This window comes from Phoenix dactylifera, chromosome 7 (assembly GCF_051530095.1).
Source record: "Phoenix dactylifera cultivar Ajwa chromosome 7, Ajwa_hap1_PhDact_Kaust_v1.1, whole genome shotgun sequence".
Taxonomy (NCBI): Eukaryota; Viridiplantae; Streptophyta; class Magnoliopsida; order Arecales; family Arecaceae; genus Phoenix; species Phoenix dactylifera.
In genome coordinates, this window is record NC_143196.1 from 22,243,182 (window position 1) to 22,269,414 (window position 26,233).

At 36.4% G+C, this 26,233-nt stretch overlaps 1 protein-coding gene across 24 annotated transcripts in view; it reads left to right on the forward strand.

Annotated features, from left to right (window-relative positions):
- LOC103722523 (uncharacterized) overlaps positions 1 to 17,330 on the forward strand; it is a 50,332-nt gene extending 33,002 nt beyond the window's left edge. For 16 of the 24 annotated variants that reach the window (XR_015967364.2, XR_016395944.1, XR_016395945.1 and 13 more), the window contains 2 exons: positions 1,983 to 15,734; positions 16,860 to 17,330. The gene's annotated coding sequence lies outside the window, so the exon portion shown is untranslated. The remainder of the gene's footprint in view (positions 1 to 1,982; positions 15,735 to 16,859) is intronic. The other 8 variants (XR_015967365.2, XR_015967366.2, XR_015967367.2 and 5 more) reach the window with 6 other exon arrangements.
- Positions 17,331 to 26,233: the final 8,903 nt, after the last annotated feature.

Genomic DNA, 26,233 nt, shown 5'->3' on the forward strand with positions numbered 1-26,233 from the left:
GGAGGAGCAAATTCAAAGAAAGATTCAAAAGAATAGTCCTCGAGTCGACTCCTGGAAGTTCAGAGTCGACTCTGGCACTCTGGAGTTTCAAGGAACAGTGCTCGAGTCGACTCCGGAACTTTACGAGTCGACTCCGACTGAAAACAGACAAAAAATAGAGAGTTGATTTTCAGTGCTACAGTGTTCGAGTCGACTCCGAGGTCGACTTCGAGACTGCAGGTCGACTCCAGAACTGCAAACAGCCAAAAACAGAGAGTTGATTTTCAGCCGAGTCGACTCCTACTTCAGCCAAGTCGACTCCAGCACGCTGGGAGGCATAACGGCTAGTTTTTTCTTGATTCCAACGGCTCTATTTTTGTCTCTAACGGCTAGATTTTTGTTCTCACTCCCTCTAAAGCTATAAAATCAAGGGGAGAGCAAGGGGAGAGGGTATGGAAGTGGGAAAGAACATTTAGGAAAGAGATTTCAAAGAGATTACAAGGAAAATCTCCCATAAGCACAAAAGGGCCATTCAAAGTAAAATAGAGAGAAGAAGAGCATCCAAGTGAATCCTAAAGCTTTCTCTCCATCCGTGTGCTGCCTCGGTGATCCTCTACTTCGTGCCAAATCAGAAGAGGGTCAAGTAAAGAAGAAGCCAAGCTCCTTCATCTTCAAAACTCATTTGAGAGCTTCTCTTTACTCTATTTGTTTATATTTGCTATATTTGCTTAGTTAAGAAGCTTGTATTTGCCTTAAATTCTTAGTCTAATATCTTATAACTTGATTCAATCAAGGGATTGAATCAAGAGGTTAAGGTTTGTTGGTGAGCCAAAGGAAAAACCAACGGTGTTAAGGTTTGTTGGTGAGCCAAAGGGAAAACCAACGTTGTAAGGTTGTGGTTGGTGAGCCTTTGGGAAAACCAACTGGGTTGATTGTGAACCCGGAAAACAATCGTTGTAAGGTTATGGTTGGTGAGCCTTTGGAAAAACCAACTGAGTTGGATTGTGAGCCCGTGAAAACAATCGGTTGGTTCTAGTCGGTGAGCCTGTGAAAACCAACCGAGTTCGTTGTGATCTCGCAAAACAACAAGTTGGGTTGTGAGCTTGTAAAACAACCGGCTGTAATCTGAGGAATTATAGTGAAATTCCCAAGAGGTCTTGGGGAGTGGATGTAGGTGCTGGGATGCACCGAACCACTATACTTTTGTTGTGTTTGTGATGCTCTTTGTTATCTGACTTCCTCACTCACTCACTTAGATACTATGCTTGTTTAACTCTTCTCCGTGCATCCTTTTGTTGCAAGCATATTCAATTTACTTAATCAAGTCTCATTCAATATAACAGCATTAAGACTCATTGTATTGAATTGCATACTTGGGCAAACTTAGACTAATCTTTTATTGAGTCCGCTGCTTAATAGTTGATTAGATTAGAATCATACTCTTGCTAAGGTTAAATTCCACTATGCATTCATACAACTTAGCTTAATTAACTCTAAAAGATTAGAAGTAGTTGAAAAGTTTTTAAAAGACCCAATTCACCCCCCCTCTTGGGTTGTCACCTTGGGCAACAAGTGGTATCAGAGCAGGTGCTCTTCTATTAATTATAGTCTTAATCGACTAGAGCTAAAGATTATGACAACCCCACATAACATATTATTTGCCGAGGGACTTTCCATAAACAGACCTCTACTGTTTGATGAAACTTATTATATTCAATGGAAAGCTAGAATGAAAATTTTTGTTCAATCACAAAACTATAAAATATGGAATATCATTATAGATGGACCTCACACACTCTCTCAAAATGTCAATGAAAAAGACTTAGCATAATTGAATGCTAACGCTATGAACTTTCTATATTGTGCTATCCAGGAATCTATATTTCATAAGATTTCTGCATGCTTATCTGCTAAAGAAATCTGGGATACTTTAACAATTATTTATGATAAATCTCAGATTAACTCACAAGTGCTTCAATTGCGTACTAACAATGAGATTGCAGAATTCTCCACATTAGCCGAGTCGACTCCCAGTTCGTCCGAGTCGACTCCTAGAGAAGAACAGTCTGAAAGACAGAGACTCAGTCTTGAAGACCCTGTGAACGAGTCGACTCCAAGTATTTCAGAGTTGACTCCCAAGTTAGCCGAGTCGACTCCAACAAGGCCCGAGTCGACTCTGAGGCAGATTAGTTCAAAAAACAAAGAGTTCGGTGATGGAAACAAGGATCCATTCCCAAACACTGAAAGATTCAAAAGCTTCCTAAAGACAAAGAAGAAGAGGAAGCAAGAAGAAAGGAAGAAAGAGATAAAAAGCAAGAAAGCCTTGACCAAGGAAGAGTCAAGCAAAAAATTGAAAGCTAGAAGCAACAATGAACTACAAGAGGTAACTAACTTATGTTTTATGGCATTAGAAGATAAAGTAGAATCTGAATCTAATTTTACAGCAAATGAATTTCATGAAGAATATTCTTATGATGAACTATTAAATTCTTTTCATGATTTGTATGGTAAATGTAGAAAATTAGCTATCAAAAATAAAAATCTTAAAAAGCTAAATCTCGAAATCTCAAAAGAAAGAAATTTTATTGCTGAAATATATGACAAACTAAATTCTGAAAATGAAAGCTTAAGGTTAAATTCAGAACAATTGATTCAGAAAAATCAGAATTTAATTAAAGAAAATCAAAACTTAAGTGAAGAAATTAACCAATCAAAATCTCTTATTAACATATTCACTGTAAGTTCAGAACGATTAAAATTGATGTTTGAAAGTCAATATGTTGCTTATGATAAATCAAAACTTGACTTGACTCCTTTACTTAACAATAAATCTCTAGAGAAAAAGGTTATCAATGCATCAAGCAAACCATTAAATAAGATAACTTATTTCAAACATGAAAAGAATGGGCATAACAACTTTTCCCATCGTTCTAACACAATTAAATCAAATGGTAAAGTTATTACTATTAAACAGATTTGGGTTCCAAAAGGAACCATATGTCCTAACTCTCAAGGACCCAAGCAACCTTGGGTACCCAAAATGAAAACATGAGGATGTATACATAGGTGTGCCAAGATGCCCATGGAACAAAAGAAACTTAAAATATACTTATGAAAAGTAATTAACAAAAATAATAATAATGAAATCAGTAATCCTTGCATCTCATCATTATTTTTGCTTTAGTACTTGATATGAATTGCAAGTATTGATCAATTTTGTGATATAGAAAATACTTTTGAAAATATAATCAAATCACTTCATTTTATAGTATGCTTTACTCACTATTGGATAAATTGCTAAATGATTAATCAATTTATTAAGAATAAATCTATGAATTCTCTATATGCTTGATTGAGAGTTTTTATCCATGGCATTATTGTTTATTGATCATAGATATGATAATGTGTACTTGGTGTGCTTTTGAATATATGCACTATGAATACCAAGATTAAAGAAACCATCTTTGGCATATAAAATCAACTCATGCTAGTATGTACTTAATCTCAAAAGACCTTGCCATTGGCTTACTTAGATTATCTTCTGAAAGGTCAAAGTTTGCTATGAATGCTAACTAAGGAAACAAACAAAAATCAATTTCTAAATCTAAAGATGTTTCCATCACTAAGTTTTCAAAAGATTACATTGGATTTGTTCTTGGCAAATAAAATTGAAATATTTTCTGTATTTGCTAAATCTTGTAAAAGTGTTTCAAATGATAAAGGTTTCCAAACTGTGAAGATAAAGAGTATCATGGCACAGTGTTGAAAACCAAAATCCTGATAAAGTTTATACAGAAATTAATTATTTCAGCACCAAGGACACCTTTAGTAAAATAGGGTTAATAGAATTCTTGAAGAAATGAAAAAGACAATTGTGTATGATAGTCATCTACTTAAATAATTTTTAAAAGCTATCATCACTGCTTGTCATACATATGATTTCTATTAGATCTATTTTTGATGAAAACTCCTTTTGATCTTCTGAAAAATAGAAAATGAACCATTGCATATCTTTCATATTTTTCAGTCATACACGTTATGCTTGATATGTTCTTATGAAAATAATGCCAAATCTGATAAAGATATCTCTATCCTTGGATATCATTCATCAAGCAATGCATATAGAACATTCATGAAAAGATTCTAGTTGTAGAAGTATCAATTCATTTTATTCTTTATGAGACTAATGATTTATTATCAAAATACTAAAATTAAATTATATATGTATATGGTTAATCTTTTACATATAACAATCTGAAAAAACTTGTTAATAATTAGAACCAAATTGGATTTTTCAGAAATGCACTTAATGAAGAAAAATTGATGACTACTAAAAGACTAAATCAAGAAAAGATGAAATAGATCTTGATAAGATTCTTGCATGATTAGAAGTAAAGATCACCATTATCATTTGCTTGCTTTATGAACTTTAATTCTGTCAAATGAATGTGTAGAATGCACTCCTATGTGGTTATTTCATTAGAAAAGATCTATGTAAAATAACCACTTTATTTAAAAATACTCATTACATATATGATAAAGCAATATGTGATTTGGAACAAGCATCAAAAGCATGATATATAAAAGCTTGAGTAACTTTTTGATAAAAAGTAATAATGATAAATCTATACATTAAAAAGATGAATCTGTAATATCTTGCTTGCTAAAAGCACACATTGATGGCATCATTTTTGGTTCTACTAATGGAGATTTATATGAAGATTTTACTAAGCTCATGCAAGGTGAGTTTGAAATATGTATGATGAATGAATTAACATTTTCTCTCGAACTCCAAATTAAGCCAAACAAGAAAGGGGATCTTCATTGACCAAAGTTAGTCCACAAGAAAACTCTTATAGAAGATTGGCATGAAGAAGGTATGTCTATGACCCCATCTTGTAGAATTTGAAAAGGATGAGCAAAGTAGATCTATTGTTTTAAAGCTGTATTGAAGCATGATAGAATAATTATTTTATCATACAGCTAGTAGACCAGATTGTATGCTTATTATGTGCCCTTGTGCAAGACTTCAATCTAACTCTAATGATTCATAATCTGAATTTTGATAGAAACAACTGTTTAAGATAAATTGATTAAAACTTAGCTAACATGTCTTATTGATAATTATCTTAAGCAAATAGAATCTAAGCTAAATTGATTCTGAAAATAAAAAATTGATTTGACCTTAATAAATCTTCCTATTGCTTCACATGCTTGTCCTTGAACCTTCTTGGTTAATGAAACTATCTCTTAAGTTCAAGTGACATGTGTTTGCTTATATTTAGGCAATCTCTTGAGTAAAGTGACTCAACATTCAATTGTTGTCATATCTTATGATTGAGTCACCCAGTTAAGAAATATGCTATATGAATGTTTTGTATCTTGAAGAAACTAATGACTTTCTTTCAAGAAAGAAAAGGAGTTTGTTAATAATGCAGGATCCTTGAGCAAGAAAATGAGAGATTTCTACTTGAAGGATATCTCCATGTAAGATACAATAAACATTCACATGCAAACAAGAGAGAGGACCTTCTTCAGCCAAAAGTTCATACATAAGAAATCTAGTAGGTATTTGACTGAAGAATGCAGAATGAATTGGTAATTCTAGATACCTCTCTCATAAATTAATTGAGCAAAGTCAATAACTTAAATCTTATTATGGCATGATTAAGGTCTTTAATTATTAATTTTTGATATCATGTCTATATATATATTGATTGACTTATACTTTTAGAAATTGTTTCATGGTTTGCCCAAACTAAAATATATCTTTGCCTATGTCATAACCATGAAATACACAAGTTTATGCTTAAAATTTTGATTTAAAATAACTTGTGAGAAATTATGAATCCTTGAGCACAATGAAAATGTTGTTTGCATGATATACATCTATATGATACATAAGATTATTTCTTTATTCTGCTCTTTCATGTAAATTACTTAAGAATAACAAAAAGAGAGAGGGATAAAGAAAAGAAAATGGATATTATTCAAGAGATGTAAAATCTAAGCAAAGGCAAATAATCCAATCTTAAGGAAAAGCAAAACAAGCATAATATATTCGGCACATTTGGAAGGGATAAAATCCGTAATTAATTACACTTAAACAGAGAGATGTTTGAAGCGAACCTTTTAAATTTTCTATATTGCTCATCATAGGGATGGTGCCAATGGGGAGGCTAGTAGTAGTACCCGGCACTATTTGACCCAACTATTCGGTGTAGGGTATATTAGGGACGGCACAAGAGGAAGGCTAGTGGTAGTACCTCGTGCCCCTTCCAACTCCACCGGATAGGGAGCAAATAGAGTATAGAGCATAAGAAAGTAAAAACAAAAAACAATATCAAAATGTTCGTTAATTGGTTAAGAAAAGAAATTCAAAAAAAAGGAGGAAATGAATGACAAAGTAAATAAAAGTATATAAGAAGAATCAAGTCAAGTATTAATCACTTGGAAATACACCTTAAGGATGAAATTAGTGGAAGATTATATTTAAATAGGGAAAAGAATTGATTTTGATCTTTGACATGCTTGTTCTTAATATTTTAATGCATGACTTAACACATAATATATTTTGCATGTGGCATGATGTTTTGAATTATGGGTTCTCAATATTTTGTAATGCTCCATGCTTGGATAAGTTGATTGAAATATGTCTTAACTTGGAATTGTCTTAACTTTGCTCACAAGTCCTTGCTTCACCCTTGCCTCAAACTAACTTGTGTTCCAATGCTTGAATGTTTAAAATACTACATAAAGTTTTTTTTTAAGTAATATTAAAAAGAAATTTCAGTTTTATCATTCACGATTATCTTTGAAAGTTAAATAGATTTACAAAAAGAAGAAGAGAAGGATATTTCTATTTAGGCAAAATGAATTGATCTTGATCTATCTTTCTACTTGCCTAACTTTGATACATAATGTCCTAATACTTGTTAAAATATCCTTTATTTTGTATCGAAACTCAATATTAAATACAAAGATTCTGAAAGTGCTCGAATGTTATTTAAATATGTGTTTTCAATCTTAGTGATTTAAGATGAGTTACAATGTAGAAGATACATATCTCAAATTATAATTGTGAAAGCCTTCTTGGAAATTCTTATGAAAATTCAGAATCTGATTTTGTATAAAAGCTTAAACTTAACTTAAAAATGCTTATATCGTTACATCTTTGTAACCTTAGTTATATGCTTCAATGATCACGTCATTCAGGAGAATAACTCAATATGATTTCTAAATGAAAATTTTAATATAAGAAAAACAGAATTAATTTTGACGCCTTGGTTGATTGTCTCGATACGCATCCGAAACATATCTTTTCTTATCCTTAAAGTGTACTAATATTGGTCTAAATGATGTGTCTTTCAATGATCTTAATTATAAACAAATATTTTTAAATATATGATTTTATTTTGATATTAAAAAGATTTATTGTGCTTCATGTATATATTGCTGAAAAACTATGATTAAGAAATTGAGTTCTATAAATATATATACTTCAATGATCATCTATATGTTTTTCTCTCCTACATTATTAAAGACTTCCATCAATATATATATATATATATTATTAAGAGAGTGAATGATCTTAAGTCTAGAAACATTTCAGCTCACTCAAATGATTCTTAAAAGAAAGAAAATGTAAATGCTTTTGAAAGAATTTGAGCTTCAAATGAATCATTTTCTTATTAATATTTCAGTACATTTTCTCAAAGATTAAGAGGAAGCATAACTTGTTTTTGAAAGATTAAAAAGAGTGATTGCTATAAATTTTGAATAATTCTAAATCACTCTACATTCTTAATATTATAGAATAATTAAAGAAGAATGCATCTTTTGAGGGGGAGCTTTAGATATTCAATCTAAATGCATTCTGTATCTTATCCAAAATGTCACGTCCATTTGATGAATATTTTGAATGCTTTATGGATTGATTTTGATGAACCTCATTGTGTTGCATGACTTCATGAATACATAATAAGCTTGTACCTTGAGATGAGTTGTATAAAGGTTGTTTTATCTCAAAATTTGAGCTTTATGGAAATAGAATATATTGAACATATATTTTCGAGTTTGACAATTTTATTGGACACTATCTTCAAATTTTAAACTCTTAAATGGAATGAATAATTAAGGGGGAGAAAGAAAATTTTAGAGGGAGAGATCATATGGAACTTAATCGCATAAATCCATAACTAAAGGAGAGAGAAAGAACACTGAATGAGAAGTGATCCTAATACTCTCCAATAAGTATCATCTGAAATTTAAATATACAAATCTTTATGATACACCTTGAGGCTTGTTATTTGGTTAATATATCTTATGCATAAATCATGAACCAAATTGCAATTCAAACAGTTGATCTTAAGAGCCTCTAGCTTAATGAAAAAGGGGGAGAATAATGTTGAATTTCATTGAGTATCTCTTAGAAAATCTATTTTGGAATTCACTAATGAGTTCTTATTGGCTTGCTCTTTAGAACTTCAATTTTGTGCCAATTCATTATTATATGTATCAAAATGTACTTATTTTTAAAGGAATAAAAGAACTTTGAAATCATACTTAATATATTGCTATTATACTCCAAAAAGAAAATTAGTTCAATTGCTCTCATATTGCTAAAATACTTAATATATTGGGCAAAAGATCTTAAATGAACAAGCTTTCATACTTATTATTAAAGAATGATTAGATTTTCATTCGTGCTTTCTTTGAATATCATTCTTGGTACTTCTTGAATTAACTTGAGAAAGTTTCCACCTACACTTGATTTGAAAACTATCTTTGGAACCACATTCGATGTGTTCTCATTATAATTGGCTCTGATCTATGCTCATTAATCTTTTTCTAACATTATTGCCTTGAGTTATATGATTCATATTCTTGCAATAATTTGACATACAAATCAGAGTACAAAAAGAAAAAGACATATTGGAGTATTCTTATCTTTGTGCTTAATGTTTCATTATCTTGCAACCTTTTTGATGTTGTCAAAAAGGGGGAGAAATATCTAAGTATATACTCATAATGCTTTATATTTTGAATTGAATACAAATCAGCTTAAATTTAAATATGTTGATTGTGTTAAGCTGATTAAATCTAAAGCATTATCATGAAGTATGTTTTAAATATATATGTTTTCTACTTCATGCAACTTAGCTATGCACTACTTCTAGAACACAATATATTTTATATTGCATATACTCCAAGTTTTGTCATCATCAAAAAGGGGGAGACTGATGACCCAAAGATTGATTTAAAGATTGATTTTGATGATCACAAAACCTTGAAGTATAAATACTAATGTTTGTGTTGCAAGAAGAAAGACAATTTGTTTTGCAAGGAACATAGCAAGTTGGAAAAATACAAGAAGGCCTCAAAAGCTCTCAAGAAAAGTTAGAAGAAAGCTACAATTTATTGGCCCAAGTTTCAAGTTCAAAGGATTTAAGTTGGAGGAGCAAATTTAAAGAAAGATTTAAAAGAATAGTCCTCGAGTCGACTCCTGGAAGTTCAGAGTCGACTCTGGCACTCTGGAGTTTCAAGGAACAGTGCTCGAGTCAACTCCGGAACTTTACGAGTCGACTCCGACTGAAAACAGACAAAAAATAGAGAGTTGATTTTCAGTGCTACAGTGCTCGAGTCGACTCCGAGGTCGACTCCTGCTCGAGTCGACTCCGAGGTCGACTCCGAGACTGCAGGTCGACTCCAGGACTGCAAACAGCCAAAAACAGAGAGTTGATTTTCAGCCGAGTCGACTCCTACTTCAGCCGAGTCGACTCCAGCACGCTGGGAAGCATAACGGCTAGTTTTTTCTTGATTCCAATGGCTCTATTTTTGTCTCTAACGGCTAGATTTTTGTTCCCACTCTCTCTAAAGCTATAAAATCAAGGAGAGAGCAAGGGGAGAGGGTATGGAAGTGGGAAAGAACATTTAGGAAAGAGATTTCAAAGAGATTACAAGGAAAATCTCCCATAAGCACAAAAGGGCCATTCAAAGTAAAATAGAGAGAAGAAGAGCATCCGAGTGAATCCTAAAGCTTCCTCTCCATCCGTGTGCTGCCTCGGTGATCCTCTACTTCGTGCCAAATCAGAAGAGGGTCAAGTAAAGAAGAAGCCGAGCTCCTTCATCTTCAAAACTCGTTTGAGAGCTTCTCTTTACTCTATTTGTTTATATTTGCTATATTTGCTTAGTTAAGAAGCTTGTATTTGCCTTAAATTCTTAGTCTAATATCTTGTAACTTGATTCAATCAAGGGATTGAATCAAGAGGTTAAGGTTTGTTGGTGAGCCAAAGGAAAAACCAACGGTGTTAAGGTTTGTTGGTGAGCCAAAGGAAAAACCAACGTTGTAAGGTTGTGGTTGGTGAGCCTTTGGAAAAACCAACTGGGTTGATTGTGAACCCGGAAAACAATCGTTGTAAGGTTGTGGTTGGTGAGCCTTTGGGAAAACCAACTGGGTTGGATTGTGAGCTCGTGAAAACAATTGGTTGGTTCTAGTCGGTGAGCCTGTGAAAACCGACCGAGTTCGTTGTGATCTCGCAAAACAACAAGTTGGATTGTGAGCTTGTAAAACAACCGGCTGTAATCTGAGGGATTATAGTGAAATTTCCAAGAGGTCTTGGGGAGTGGATATAGGTGCTGGGATGCACCGAACCACTATACTTTTGTTGTGTTTGTGATGCTCTTTGTTATCTGACTTCCTCACTCACTTACTTACTTAGATACTATGCTTGCTTAACTCTTCTCCGTGCATCCTTTTGTTGCAAGCATATTCAATTTACTTAATCAAGTCTCATTCAATATAACAGCATTAAGACTCATTGTATTGAATTGCATACTTGGGCAAACTTAGACTAATCTTTTATTGAGTCCGCTGCTTAATAGTTGATTAGATTAGAATCATACTCTTGCTAAGGTTAAATTCCACTATGCATTCATACAACTTAGCTTAATTAACTCTAAAAGATTAGAAGTAGTTGAAAAGTTTTTAAAAGACCCAATTCACCCCCCCCCCTCTTGGGTTGTCACCTTGGGCAACAATACTGATCAGATGCAAAAATTTATATCCATGTTTGTTTTAAAATAGATACATATACATATAGGATATAAGTTAATTTAACTTTGTGACCATAAAATCAAATATATCACTGAATATAAGGTAAATTAATTCAGTAACATGTTAATAGGGTCATTTATTTTTCTTAAAAGGTTATGAGTACTATATAAGATTAAATAAGATTACAAACAGAATCAGATACTCAGATACGGATTGGATAGTTATTTATCCACATCCATATCCATATCCATTTTTTTTTTTTAATGGATATAGATATAGGTATGGGTATGGTTCGCCATATCGGTCCGAACTGAACGGTACGAATGTACCATACCGGTTCGGTACCAGTACTTGGTATGGATGGCGTACTACATTTGGTACGCCAAAAAAATTCCGTACCATACCGTATCGACACATTGCTTATGTGGCACCGGTAACGGGCCCGATACTGAGACGACGAACCTTGATTACGAGTATTAGAGGATGTTCAGATTTGTATCCGTATTTGGATACAAAATGGATTTGGATGGATATTATCTAGTCCACTTTCACCCCTTCTATGGATCCTACCATGGTACCCAAAAAAGCTCCTTGCCATATGAAACAAAATGGGTTGTTTTGGCAAAATCCCCTATTTGGCTAGGACTGGAACTCTGATTGGTAGCAATACTCAGTTTGTAAAGAGGCTGTGATGACTGCCAGTGCAAGATGCGCGTGAAAGGCATTTTTCTTTGACAGAGAGAGAGAGAGAGAGAGATTACTTCTGAGATGTTAAAGCATTTCTATTCTTCTTGTTGTAGCGGCATGGCAAGCCTGGATGGTCTGCGACTCCACAGGCAACCGCTTGCAGCTGCCTGGTACTTGAGGCGCAGATGACCTTACAATGCCTTATTATAAATTGGCAGATCTGAGTCTCCTCTTCCTCTTCTCCTTCTTGACTTTGTTAAATCTCTACTTCAATACCATTTTTGAGTTCTTAAAATTACTTTGTTCTATTTATTTTTCACTTTGTTGCCTATGAAAGACTTGGTTTGCTCCTGAAGTGCCTTAAGAATCCAAGTGATATGGTGATGGATGAAAGGTTGGTTTGGAAAATATTTTGAATTATAAGAAACTAAGATTCTGAAAATTTCCTCTAAAAAAAAAAATGCTAAAGGTCATCAGTACTGTCACCACTCAGTTCTGAGACTCCTATATGGTAATCAGGATTGGTGCAATACCCAGGGTTAGGCAATGAGAGGCAGGGTTGGGATGTGGTTTCAGTATTCAGGATTGTTGCCTATGAAAGACTTGGTTTATTCCCTAGGACCCTCATGGTCCCATATGTAGTGGTGGATGAATAATTAGCACAAATATTGCATTATATGTAGTGGTGGATGAATAATTAGCACAAATATTGCATTATAAGCAGCTCATGTTCTGGAAACCCTAGTACTTATTTGTTCCATTTGGGTTGATAGGCATTCAGGGATTTGCTTTCTTGATGATAGGGATATATGGCATTCTTGTTTTTTAGCCATATCTTGAAAAAGTTTTCATCTAGAGTTGTTTGTGTAGCTTTAAAACCTGTGCATTTTATGATTGCAAGTCAATTTCAAAGGGTGCACTGAGGCTTGACCAAGGCTGGTGAATGGGCATGTAAAACTATCATGTTGGTACTGAGTACTGTTGCTTGCCACTTCTATTCTGCGAATAATTGATACAAAATACATATGGTAGTTGTGTCCTATCTATTCTGTTTTTGTTTCATCAGATTCTATTTCCTTCATAGTAACAATATTCTTTGAATAATTTGAAAATTATTCAGTTACTTTCTTTCATCGACCTAGTGACAGTCACAAGTTCTTTGCCTGAAATGAATTTGGTTAGAGGTAGACATTCAGAGTTAGGGAAAAATTCAGCAAATTCATCAAGAGTTTTGAAATAGTTTGGATCACAAAAATATCAAGAATGACATAACAACAGAATGAATATAAGCTCTTTAAAATAAAAATGGCCGTTTCGGTGCATAAGGCTCCGTCACTGCAGGGCCTAGGAAGGGTTAGATGTACAACAGCCTTAACCTCATGTGTAGAGAGGCTGTTTCATATTTCAAACTGGTGACACCCAGGTGACAATGGAGTAACCACATCGGTGCGCCAAGGCCTGCCCTCTTTTAAAATATTTATATATTTATTTACTCAAAAGTATACAAAAAAGTGGCTATAGCAAAACAACTCAATGGGCAGCATTTAATGGTATCAACAGTTTTGTAACACAGAGTTCTTAAATTAATATTTAGTAACTTGTCAATAACTTGTAAACTTTGCATACAATTCCATGGATAAGTCAATAGTTTTGAATTCAGGTGCAGAGAAATTTTGAAGAATCATTTAGTTGATGGGAAAAATCAAAGAATAATTCACAAATTTTTCAATTATTTGGAGAATATTGTTACTGTGCTTAGGGTGTGTTTTGCGTCTGCTTTAGAAGAAGAGAAGCTAGAAGATAAATTTTTCTAACTTTTCTAAAAAGAACCTTTTTAACTTTTTCTTCTTGTAGAAGCACTTTTTAGATAATGTTGTCAAACACTTATTTTTGAAGTGCTTTTTTTGCTTTAAAAGTCATAAAAACACTTTTCTAAGCAATACCAAACACACCCTTAGTGATTTTGTAACTGTTCTCTAAATGCAAGGAGGTGATCATGGCTAACCCTCATCTCTCAACTCCTCTATGTGTCTAATGATTGGAACAGCAATCTGGATGGTCTGTTGTTCCATGGGCAATTGATTGCAGCCATCATTAGATGGATAGATGGTGGGAGGAGAGGGGAGGGGAATCTCCCAGTTTGGTATGGGATGATTTATCTGAACCTCCGGTGGCAATTCGTGGCCCTTCTTCTCCAAGTGCATTCTGACATGCTCAATGCTGGTGTTCTATCAAAAGGAACAGTTTGATTTGCTCTCCAGAAGTAACCAGGATTCATATATGCCAGATCTTTTTGATGAACTGTCCAGGGCAATTTTGGCATTTTGGCACTTTGAGCCTCAGGGAGATATGTAAATGGTATTCTGCAGTTTATGTTGAGGGTTTTGGGGGGGTTCAGTGGGTAAGAAGGCTGCCTTCTCTCCTAAACTCGTGATTCTTTTATTGTTAATCAAACTTTCTTGTCCTCTTGTTTTTTGCAGGAGCAGCATAATTGAGATGAAATTCATGGAATCTGGGTCTGATCTAGCTTAGCTTTGAATTTAATTTCAAGCCTGAAATACAGGATGAAGCTTGTTTGTTTTCTAATTCTGGTTGGGCTTTGTTGAGTCTAATTACTTGTGGAGATGAGCAAAAGCATCTTTCCAGTGGCATGTCACCCTTAAATCAGGCTGACTGTAATCAAGCTTAATTCATTTGAATATCCAGTCCTAGTTCTCAGCCCTCCCCCGATTTCTCAGGTGCGTTTCACGTGTCATGCCTGCATATCAACTACAGAGACAGGACATAAGAAGTTTTTGGCTGATCTTCGCCCCAAAGCAAACGTTGGGGCTTCTGATAGAGCTTGGTTACTTGAAGGTTTTGTCCTCTCTTAATTCTATTATTCTTTGATCTTTAAAATTGATGGGTTTTGATTATTTGGGAATGCCTGGGAGAGCATATTATCATCCTGGTTAAAGTGATCTCTCTCTCTCTCTCTCTCTCTCTCTCTCTCTCTCTCTTCCTTCTTTATCTTCATGTATTAGTGATGATTATCTGAGTAGCTGTTAGGCGGTGAACCCTCTCCCCCCTATTGTCGGTGGTTTTGAGGGTGCAAGCCTAAGTTCTATAGGATTGTTTATCTGGGTTGATGTTTAGTATCTTGCTTTCTTGTTCTGTCTATATGGAGTCTGTGGTGATTTCCAATGCAAAATGTGCTTCAAGTTCTACATCACTCTGCAGCCTAACAGTCACTCAGGTTATCATCACGAGCACATGAAGATAAAGAAGGCGAAGAGAGAGAGAGAGAGAGAGAGAGAGAGAGAGATCACTTTAACAAGGATGATAATATGCTCTCCCAGGCATTCCCAAATAATCAAAACCCAGCAATTTTAAAGATAAAAGAATAATAGAACTAAGAGAGGACATCTTCATAGTAACAAGGATGATAATACGCTCTGCACCTTCATAGTAACCAAGCTTGGATGGACTGCTGCTGCAGGCACCTGCTGACAGCTGCTTGTCAAGGTGCAGAGGAAATCAAAGCGCAGATATGAGACTCCTCTTCCCCTCCCCCTTCTTTACCCTTTTTTCTTTAGGCATGTTTTTGAAGCTGGTTTTCTGTTTTTTTGCTCTTTTCTTTTCCAGTTTGCCCCCCCTGTTAAGGCCCTCTTTGTTTCTGAGGCCTCCAAGAACCTAAATAATATAGTGGTGAATGAAAGGTCAGGGAAAACACATTACATTAATGAGCAGATATGTTCTGGAAACTCAACACTTATTTATCCCATTAGGGTTGGCAGATATTTGGGGATTGCTGGTATGATAGTGCATGTTGCATTCGTATTTTCAGCCATTTCTTGTAACAGTTGGTTATGAAGCTCTCTACTTTTCCCAGTATTGTTAACCTTTTATGTGGTTCATGGTTGCAGTTCATTTTAAAGTGCCTGGAGGCTTCACCTAGTCTGGTGGATATGTGCAAAAATTTGTGGTCTTTGTATGAAAACTGTAAGCAGTGCCCTTCTACCGTCCAAAGTTGGTGAGACCAGCCTACCCTTTGGTTCTACCTTTCTTCTGCTGTTACTTAGTGTACTTCTACTTGCATGAAGTAGCACTATTATCCAATATATTTTTTTTAATTATTTAATTCTTTCACTTGCCTAGTGATTCTGTAAATTATTCTTGAACTTGTGGAAGTTAAAAACCCCATCTTTCCTCTCCTTTGCATATCTGCTACAATGTTGGCAGTGCAATCTGGACAGTCTGCGCTGTGAGGAAACTAGATTGCGGCCATCCTTAATTGGATAAATGGTGGGAGAGGGAAGGGAACTTCTGGTATAACAGATGCAGTGATCATCTGAGCCATCAACCTGTCTGCCTTTCCCCTTCTCCAAGTGCATCATGTGGGTCCGATGCTAATTAATTAACTGGATGAAAATAAAATATTTATTTGCAGAATAAATCAGAAAAGTTGGAATGTGGGACACTCAATTAAACTGTCCATGGCAAGTTTGGCAATTTGATATTTAGGCCTTTTGGAGGTCTAGCATCGGTTTTCTCCAACTTACAGCAAGTCTTGCTGGAGGAATTGGTATGCTGGGTTGGCCCCTATCCTCGTACTTTCTGCACATGATCATGCTTGAGATGTTTCTATGACTGGATGGACTTGGTCAAGCCTAATTTCAATTAGATCCAGACACAAGCGTAATTTGAAATTGCTTGATACCCTGAATCTGAACCTGACTCAAATTAAGCTTCAGTAAAGTTTAAGCAAATGTTGATTTGAGCTTGAAGCTCAAAGCCTCATTTAAACAGATAAAAGCCAAGATATACTAAGACCATACTTAAACAAGCTAGCGTTTTAACTTTTGCACCTTTACCATTAGTTAAACTTTAGTTTTAGCTGCTTGATTGAGTTTAGTGTCTATATATGGCTCCTTTGTTTACATTAATTTAGTATACTTAAATGGTTTCAAGCCTGATTGAGCCATGATCTGCAGAGACTTGGTTCAAATTTAGCAATTTTTCTTACCATTGCTTTCTATTTTTGGCTCCAGTCATGGCAAGGAATGCACCTTGCTGTGGAGCTCTTGTTTTCTTTTATGTATGTGTGGAGACATTTTGTGTTGCTGAAGCATTTGTTTTCTTCTATTACTAATGGCAGGTTAAGCTTGGAGGGTCCTCCCATCTGCAGGCAGTAGTTTTCCTCTGCGTGCGGATATGGTGCAGAGGATGTCACAGTGCTTTCTTATTATAATCAGCTTCCTCAGCTACTTTATTTTGTCAAATTTCTGCTTTTAGATTTTGTCTGAAAGTTTTTTCTATTTTTTTAAGATATTCTTTTCTTTGGCTTGTTTTCTTCTTGAGGTTGCTCGAGCCCATCTAATCTAGTGATGGATGATGGATTATGGGTGACATAGTTTGCACCAATAGCTGATAGGTTTAGGAAAAAATCAAACTCTGGCTGGTAGAGATTTGGGGATTCCTTCGATTATTATAAGGGATATGTGGAAACCAATTCATTCCTTTTATACTCTTCTTACATATTTAACTTTATGATACTTCTTTCAACAATTTTAAGCCACTAAGCAGGTGGTGGACAAGTACCTATTGGTATTTTTTTTCTTTTGGTTCAGCCCTCTACTTTCCTAATGTGGTGATGCTAATCTTTCTCTTTATTGCTATTTTTTTTTTTAAAATTCTGCTGCTGCTTCATCTACTTCTATATCAGGCATGGTAATAATATTCTCTGAAGCTGAATTATTGAACAGTTTTCAATCTTATTTTTTTATTCAAGTACCGGGGAATTATAAATAAATGATGCTATTTAATGCTGTAAGTGGTGCTGATGGTGTGGTTAGTTGTTACTGTGGCTGCGTTTACGATTTTTTATGTAAATAAATATTTAAATATGTTAATAATATTTTGCTATTGTCTTTATTAATTATCAGTTTTGTTATCTACACCATATTTGAGCTTTTGGCAAATGCCTCAACTTTTGCCCCATTTTGAATTGTTTTGGATCACCTAATTTATAATTGTTTTTTGTTACGATGATTTCCTCTTTGAGCAATGCCATCCTAATAATCTAGGACCTCACCTAAAAATGCTAGTTGAAATGTATTGCTTGAGTTATTTGGCTTTATGTAAGTATCCAAGATCTCTCCAGTGATTAACTGATATAGAACTCAATACGCATGCATAGATCCTGACAAGCTCCTTCCATTTTAAGTCATGATGTTACGTCATCTAAATCTAGTCAAATCCAGTCACAAGCACCATGATCAGACATAATTAGCTTCAATGGATTGGTGTTGTAGTCCATTGGCTGGCTTAACTTAGCACGGGTCCGGTCCATTGATCGGCTTGGAGGGTGGATTGACCTAGCCTTTGGCTCGTGGTTTGATGCCAGAGCGAGGCTTGAAGACCATCAAGGTAGACCCCTGTTCAAGATGGTGATGGACTCCATCTCTCTCTAACTTTGGCGATGCTGCTTTTTCCATCCTATGCCGATGTATCATGGGGCCCGTTGGTGGGGTCTTGTCCAAGTATAGTGGAGGAGAATGGTGACAATCTAGAGGCATGGGTGGCGTGAATGGGCGTGCTACTAGTATTAGATTAGCCAGAAAGTGAATGAAGGAAGGAGAGAGTAGTATAAAGGTGCCTTGACTTTCAAGAATTTTTGCCACCGTCACCACCATTCCATCGATAAAGGATGTAGCGTGGGTAATGGTATAGAGGTGTAGCATTGAGCTATAGTAGAAGAGTGTGGCAATGCGATATGAGAGAAATATAAGTTATTCCTATTCGTAGGGTAAAGATAGAGTAAAGTTAAAATAAGATAAAGAATTTTTGATAAAGTATAATTTTTACTTATTTATACTAACAGATAATAACTACATATTTTAACAGTTGCTCTCCTATCTAACCTTCACTCTTGGTTGTTTTGGTAACTATCGTTAATTAACCTTTACCATGTCGTTAGCATGGTTGCTCTGCAACTGCAACCGGTAGGACGATAATCTTATCCTTTCGGTCCAATATATAGTTCTGTTTTCGAGATTATTTTTGAGATCAAGATTTGCCGTATCAGAATCGGACCTCATACTGATGTCACACTAGCATAGTATCGGTACGGTACGGAGATTTTTTGGTGCACTGAGGGTTGATATGCCATCGGTACCGAATCAAGACGGTACCGTACGGCATACCATGCTTGAGATTGCTTCAATCATCTCAATTTATTTCTGCGTATTTTAATTGATCTTGGCTAAATTCTATGTTTCAGCAAGCTTTTGACTTAATTCTTCTCTGATCTGTATCTCTATAGGTAAAATTTGTCGTGGTCGAACTCTCTCCAATTCAACAAGGGTCATGTCTCACGTGATTTGATTTTATCAGACCTAATTCATGTGGTGCTTCTTTCAGCCACCAGCTAGATTGTTTAAGATGGGTTGTAAACATTGTCTTCCACATTTTGTTGGCTGATGATCAAGAGGTTGCCAAGATATCTATCATCATCCTCTTGGTATTAGTAGAATCCTAATTCCAATTCATTATTTGATTATTATTCCCCTTTTACCAAAGCATCGCTTCAGTAATCTACTAATACCAAGAGGATGATGATAGATACCAAGAGGGTGATGATCTTTTCTATTTCCTTTCTAATCCTTTGGCCATGTTCTTTCATGTAATACTCCTATGTATCGAAACAGTCGGCACGTTGCTTAAGATCCTCCATGTCTATGGGCATCCCGTTTTGTCTTTCGCATTACTAGGGATCTTGATTCATCTTGTGGTAAAGCGCACTTCCACTCTATAAATAGATCCAACATTCTTCTCTTTGGTGCTTGCCCTTTTTCTCCCTATTGATTATTCTCATGCCTCTTGACCGTTCTATCGGTGCAATTGAGTATCGGCCAAGGCAACCTGTTTATTTTGGTTGACTAATTTTTGATTAGTTTGCTAAATCAGCATATCGTCACAAATTGGGGCATCACCATAAACATATTTTGTTGCTAAATTGCAATATCGTAACCACCAGCTTGTTGTATGGTTGAGGCCTTCTAAATCAGTAAGTTGTCATTTTCCAACTGGCCTTTAGCTTTTCTTGGGCCCTCACCTTTTCTAGGTTGGGGGGAGTGGATTCTTGTGTATTTCTACTTTTATCAACTATGTTCGTACATAAGTCCTAAGCCTATCACGCTCGTTCTATCTTCACTAGACGAAGAATTGTGGCGGACGGAACATTGGATTATCTTGAAACCTCAACAGGCCAACAACGGTGAAGGCTATTAGCCTTAGTCAAGAGGAGAATGAGCACATGGCGATCTAATTGACTTTTTATTCATACTTGTGTAACTGTTAGAAAACGTAGTGTGACCTTTTAACTTTGTGTTTTCTTGCATGCATTTCTTAAAGTAATCTTTCATTAATGGCATTCTTCAACATTAGGTCTACCCCTAGGTAGATTAGGTTGACGGTCTTTAATGTTGGTTAGAAGAGCTGGATCAACTCCTTCAAAGCTGAGCTGACCGACGTATGTTGAGAAGTACGGTTCCTAGAGAAGTTTGCGGACTGGCATCCACAATTCTTCAAGAAGTGTGGAAGAAACTGAAAAGTTGAGAAAGTCCTGTAGAATAGAATTTATCGTAGTAGAGTAATGCTATATGTATCGGCCTATTGGTCGAAACTGTTGTAGAATTTTTAAGTCATATATATAATAGTACTATTTATTCTGTTGTTAGACCGAATTCATTACTTCTTCGATTTTCCAATGGCTTTTGGTGTAGCATTGAGACCCATATTATGCATAATCCATGTGAGGGTCTTTGATCATTTGCAATGCTAGGTAGCAAGCTGAATCAGCCCTTGTGTTGTTATGTTGCCTCTTGGCGTATGGAACATGTATCACATAAAAACCCTCCAAAAGCTTTCTTTTCCTCTTGAACTTCTGTGATGCTTACAGCCGGTATTATGAGACTGCTAAAATTTTGCTTTTCACTCTTGGAAAAAGGATTAAGAACTAATGTTTTGCCAACCAACCTTTGCAATTCATCATGATCAACAATCTTGAACTTCAGTCAAGTATGGATCAAAACATCCATTGATAGTTCAGCCATTACAACCTTGATGGCAGCATGTCTGCAATATCTCAATCAGTTAATTCTGAGGGCTCTATTATATCGTCTTCGGTAGTTATCTCTTAATAAGCTGAGGTCTTTAATTTGGGTTCTTCATAGATCCCAATACTTCTATACGATGGTTGATAAGCCAATTCGTCCATCGGAAGGATGGGTTCGGCCATTTTCACTATAGAATTTGCCGTAGTGTATTGTGGCTTACTACTCTCATATGCTAGCTAATAAGTCGATTTATCCATCATAGTGATGGGCTTGGCCTTTTCACCATAAGACTTGCCAGAATGTATCGTGGCTTTGCATATCAACTTTCAACTACAAAAATAAGTTTTTTAAACTATTCTGGTACCAAAGCTGAAGAATGAAGATGCTAACGCTGATGTCTTTGTCTGGTCCACATTCAGCCTATGGGTGATAACCTCTAAGTCTATACTTCGCATATCAGAAGCTGACAAGGCAAAGACATCAGCATTAGCATGGAGAAATTCTAGAAGCCGCATTCAAACGGCATCATTAAGATGGGCTCCAATTTGCACTGTTCGAACCGGCATCATAATATCAAGAGGTACAGAACAAAGGTATTTGGCTAGCTCCCTACACTATTGCCTCTGGCTTACTTGAGAATTGAAGCTTTCGATGGGAAGTGTCTCCCTCGGCTTATTTTTCTTGAGCGTAGTCATATAGCATCTCCGAGCGAGCGCTTGGTCACCCGAACCTCCTACACCGCTTTTAGTCCGAAACTTCATCAACAAGTGGTAGGTGGAGACCACAACACACAAGACATTTAAGCCTGGTCGTCCTAAAATGGTGTTGTAGGCTAATGGGACTTTAACGACGACAAAATCCAACATAATTGTAGTTTGCTATGGCACCTGTCTTGTTGTGATAGGGAGAGTGATGATCCCTTCCACTAGAACTAGTCCCCAAAAAAGCCGACCAGTGGGGAGGTAATCCTCCGAAGCCTATCAATTGGTAGATTCATTTTAGAAAAGGTCTCGTAAAACTAGATGTCCGCCAAGCTTCTATTATCTACTAGAATTCTTTTTACATCATGATTTGCAATAGTAAGAAAAATTACAACGACATCGTCATGGGGGGTTGGTACCCCTTTCCCATTAGGTCTCTTCATCGATGAGCTCCCACATAAATAGCTCGTGCATAGGCTCTTCTTGCAGACGAACTAGCTCCACCAGGAGCTATTCCACTGATTATGGTGCTAATGACTCCAATCATTGGTTGGTTCAGGCTTCACCCGGAAGAGGGTCGCTTTCAACCAGAATTGGCTCGACCCTAAGGGTTTCGAACATAGGTGCCGAGGTAGCCCCATTGAATTAAGGCCTTAGTCACATTTTTTAGTTGGAAGTAGTTCTCGGTGTCATGTCCATGGTCATGGTGGAACTGGTAGTATCACGTCATGTCCTTACAAGTTGTAGACTTCATCTCCCGCATCCACTTCACATAGTTGCAGTTGCGGATTTCATAAGAATCTATTGGTGCAGAATCTTCAGGAGTGTATATCTTCCAAACCTCTAAACAGATGGTGCGGGCACCAGAATCCAGAAAAGACTCCAATCAATTAACTCAAGGTCACTGTGGCTTTGATCGAGTCCTGTAAATAAATTCAATAAGTCAGAAAGCAAGCCTCAATAAGTCAGAAAGCAAGCCAAGTCAGGACATGTTGCATGTTTCTACCACCACCTTTGCACACCCTTGGAGCACCACCTCGGCATCCACATCAACATCAGCTGGCCACCTCACCACCACTCCAACCAATGGAAGCACGCCAACCAGGATGAAGTCAAGCATAAGGAGCCGACCACATCATCTCATCAAAGAAACCAATGCAACGTCATGCCACCTCATCAGAAGAACCAATCACCATGCCACCTCATACAAGTTGACACGTCACCCAAATTCAAAGTCCAAGAGGTCGGCCACAATTTAAATGCAAGAAAATTTCAAATGGGAGCCAACAACTTTTCAAATCCTCCCCCTTAAAGCCGGCCAACTTTCTTTCCTTTTCTCTAGCAACCAAGCCTTCAAATGTGGAGCGCCATTCATTATGTGTTTAAATTTCAAATCATGAGGAAAGTCTATAAATACCTCCTCATGATATCTTGTAATTTCAATTGATGAATGAATAAAAAGTGCTTCTTTCTTCCTTAGCAATCTTGCTTTGTCACCTTGAGAGAAGGTTGGGCGTGAGGCCCTTGTTCCAAGTTGGGCGTGAGGCCCTAAAGCCACTACCACATCCACCGCTGCCCTACCTCCTCTCGCCTCCTTTTTCTTTTGTGATTTCCATTCCCCTCTCACGCCAAAGTTCTAATCCCTATTTCTTTGCAGGTCCTTAAAGTACTCCATGTCATTGGGTCAATTATCCTTCCAAACCAATAGCAAAAGGGCCCTGTTGCAACGGAAGATGAAGCTTGGTCATCCAATCATCAACCTTCGAGAGTGAGATCAAGGATCCTCCTCCAAAAAAATTTCAGAAGTTCAATGTTTGGTAAACCTCAACTCTAGGTCTGATTTATTGAAGGAAGTGTCCTAATCAAGTGGTTTCTCAACCACAACGGTCCATTCTTCTAAGTCCTAAATGAATTAGTACATGCAGGTAACTAGTCTTGAAATTACTATGCTCATGTTAATGTTTTCTTATCCCATATGTGACTGAATTTTCTGCTGCTATTAGGCTAGTTAATCAACATAACTTACTGATAATCCTTATGTTTAAATCCCTCGCATTCATCCCGCATCATTTTTGGTATCAGAGCAAGGTTAATTAGGACACGCACATTGATTATGCTGAAATTCTGCACTTGCTGAAATTTCTGCACTTTCCTGAAATCCATTGATGCCAAAATCCTAGTTTGCATGCCTTATTAAGTTTATGAATTAAATCTGAATATTTCAAATTTTAATTCCGAATTTTAGTTATTAAAGTTGAGATCTGATCTCCACAAATTTAGGATTTGAAGTTAACAATTTCAAAGTTAAATTTGAAATTCTAGGTTTGGGCTCCAAATCTGAAATTTCCAAATCTAAAATTTCCAAATCTGAAATTTCCAATATGACTTTTGCATTCGAATTTCAAAACTTGAAATTTTGAAATATTAGATCTGAAATCCAAATTTGAAATTCAAAATTCGAAATTAAAAATGGAAACTTAAATTGAAACAAAAAAAAATTTGAGATTCAAAATTTAAATTTGAAATTTAAACTTGAAATTTGAAATTTGAAATTCAAAAGCTGAAAACTAAAATTCAAATCTGAAATTCAAAATTCAAAAATTTAAATTCGAAATTTGAAATTTGAAATTTTAAATCTCAACTTGTGTGGACATTTAAAATAGTTGCATCCATCATAAATCATATTAAGGGCACTCTAATTGCAACATAAGGGAAGGATTTCATCACCTTTCCTTAGCCCAAAACAACCACCCTCATAAATCTAGAACCTAAGCCTAATTTAAAACTCAACTAGCCAACTTAACTTAGAAACCACAACGAGTCTTTAGGCTAATTGAATTTGGCTAATTCCTTGCTGTCTAGAAAAGTTCCGATCAGGGTCGTGGCTACCATCTTATCTGCCCAGCCCCGTTAAGCGGTTGGTGTCAGCTAAGTATGGTTAATGGCGGTTACACGAACTCTTGGTCCAACTGGCCTGGGCAAGTGGTGAACCAATTTTGATTAGATAAGTCTTTGATTTAGATTTAGCAAACCCTAGCATAGGCTAGTCATTTTGTTTTGTCTTGAGCCTTGTATGACAACTAGATCAGGATCACCCTACAACCCATCACATACACAACCCATTGAAGCCATGGACCCCAATCTTGAGACCATCCTAAGGACTATGACTGAGCAGTTCAAACAATTGAACAATAGGTTTGATCAAGTTGAGGAGAGGCTAGGAACCCTAGAGGAAAATCAACAGACCCGCGTGGAACCTGAATTGACACCCCAACCCCATCGCCACCTTTTCACTCCTGAACATAATCAGCGACGACCACAACAGGATCATGTAGACCAGGATGAACGAGCCCTTAGGAGTATCAGACTTGATGCACCCTCCTTCGAAGGAAGTCTAGACCCTAAGGTATACATTGATTGGGAAAATGACATGGATCAATATTTTGAGTGGTATGAAATGTCGGAAGAAAGAAAATTCAAATTTGCCAAGCTTAGGTTGACACGACATGCAAGGTTATACTGGGAAAATATTGAGAGGATCACTAGGCAAAGAGAAGAACTACCTATCAATACATGGAGACAGATGAAAATTAAGCTAAGAGAGAAATACGTCCCATTATCCTACGAACAGAGGTTACTAGATCAATGGCAAAGATTAAATCAAGGAGGGAAAACTGTATCTGAATACATTGCCAAATTTGATGAGTTCGCTATGAGGTGCAACATAGTCGAGTCAGAAGCCGTAACCCTATCTAGGTTTAGAGCTGGTCTTAAGGAGGACATTCAAAGGGAATTGTTCTTAAGGGAAATTCATGATTTAGACCAAGCCTACCAGATTGCCAGAGACTGCGAACGATTCCAGAGGGGACCCATTTTTCGACGACCTGAACCCAATAGGATTAGCAACCCTGGAAGCAGGCCAAACCCAAGTTCAAACCCATCACACAGACCCAATCCTATCACTCCACAGGCTCGTAGGGACGACAAAGGAAAAGCCCCTGAAGGTAGAAAGGAAAACAATGTCCCTTGTTTTAGGTGTCATAAAATAGGACATTATGCAAGCCAATGCCCCACTAGAGCGTTACACATAGGAGAAGTAGAAGAAGAAGATCCTGAGACCCTAGAGAATTATGGAGAAGAAGTCTACGAAGCAGAGACCAATTTGGTAGATGAATATGAAGAAGAGGAAGAAATCATTGAGACGTCTGAATTTCTAGGAGTTGTGAGATGTATATTGACCCAGGCTAAAGAACAAGAAGATTGGCGTAGGACCAACATCCTACAAACCTTTATCAAAATAGGAGAAAAAGCCTGCAAAATCATCTTAGATAGTGGAAGCTGTGTCAATGCCATATCAACCAACACCATCAAGAGTTTAGGGTTGCCTACCGTACCCCATCCCAATCCCTATAAGGTATCTTGGATAAATTCGACCTCAATACCCATTAAACTTAGATGCCAAGTCCAGATACAATTCCAATCCTATCAGGAGAAGGTATGGTGTGATGTCCTTCCTATGGGAGTAAGTAGCATTATCCTAGGCAGACCATGGCTATACGATCATGATGCTACCCTGTTTGGACGATCAAATTCATGTTCCTTCAATCATAATGGAAAGAAAATTGTAGTTCACCCTACCCCACCTAAGGACAACATTAAGAGGGGAGCTAGTAGTAGTCTGAAGGAAAAGAAACCTGGATTGAACCTAATCA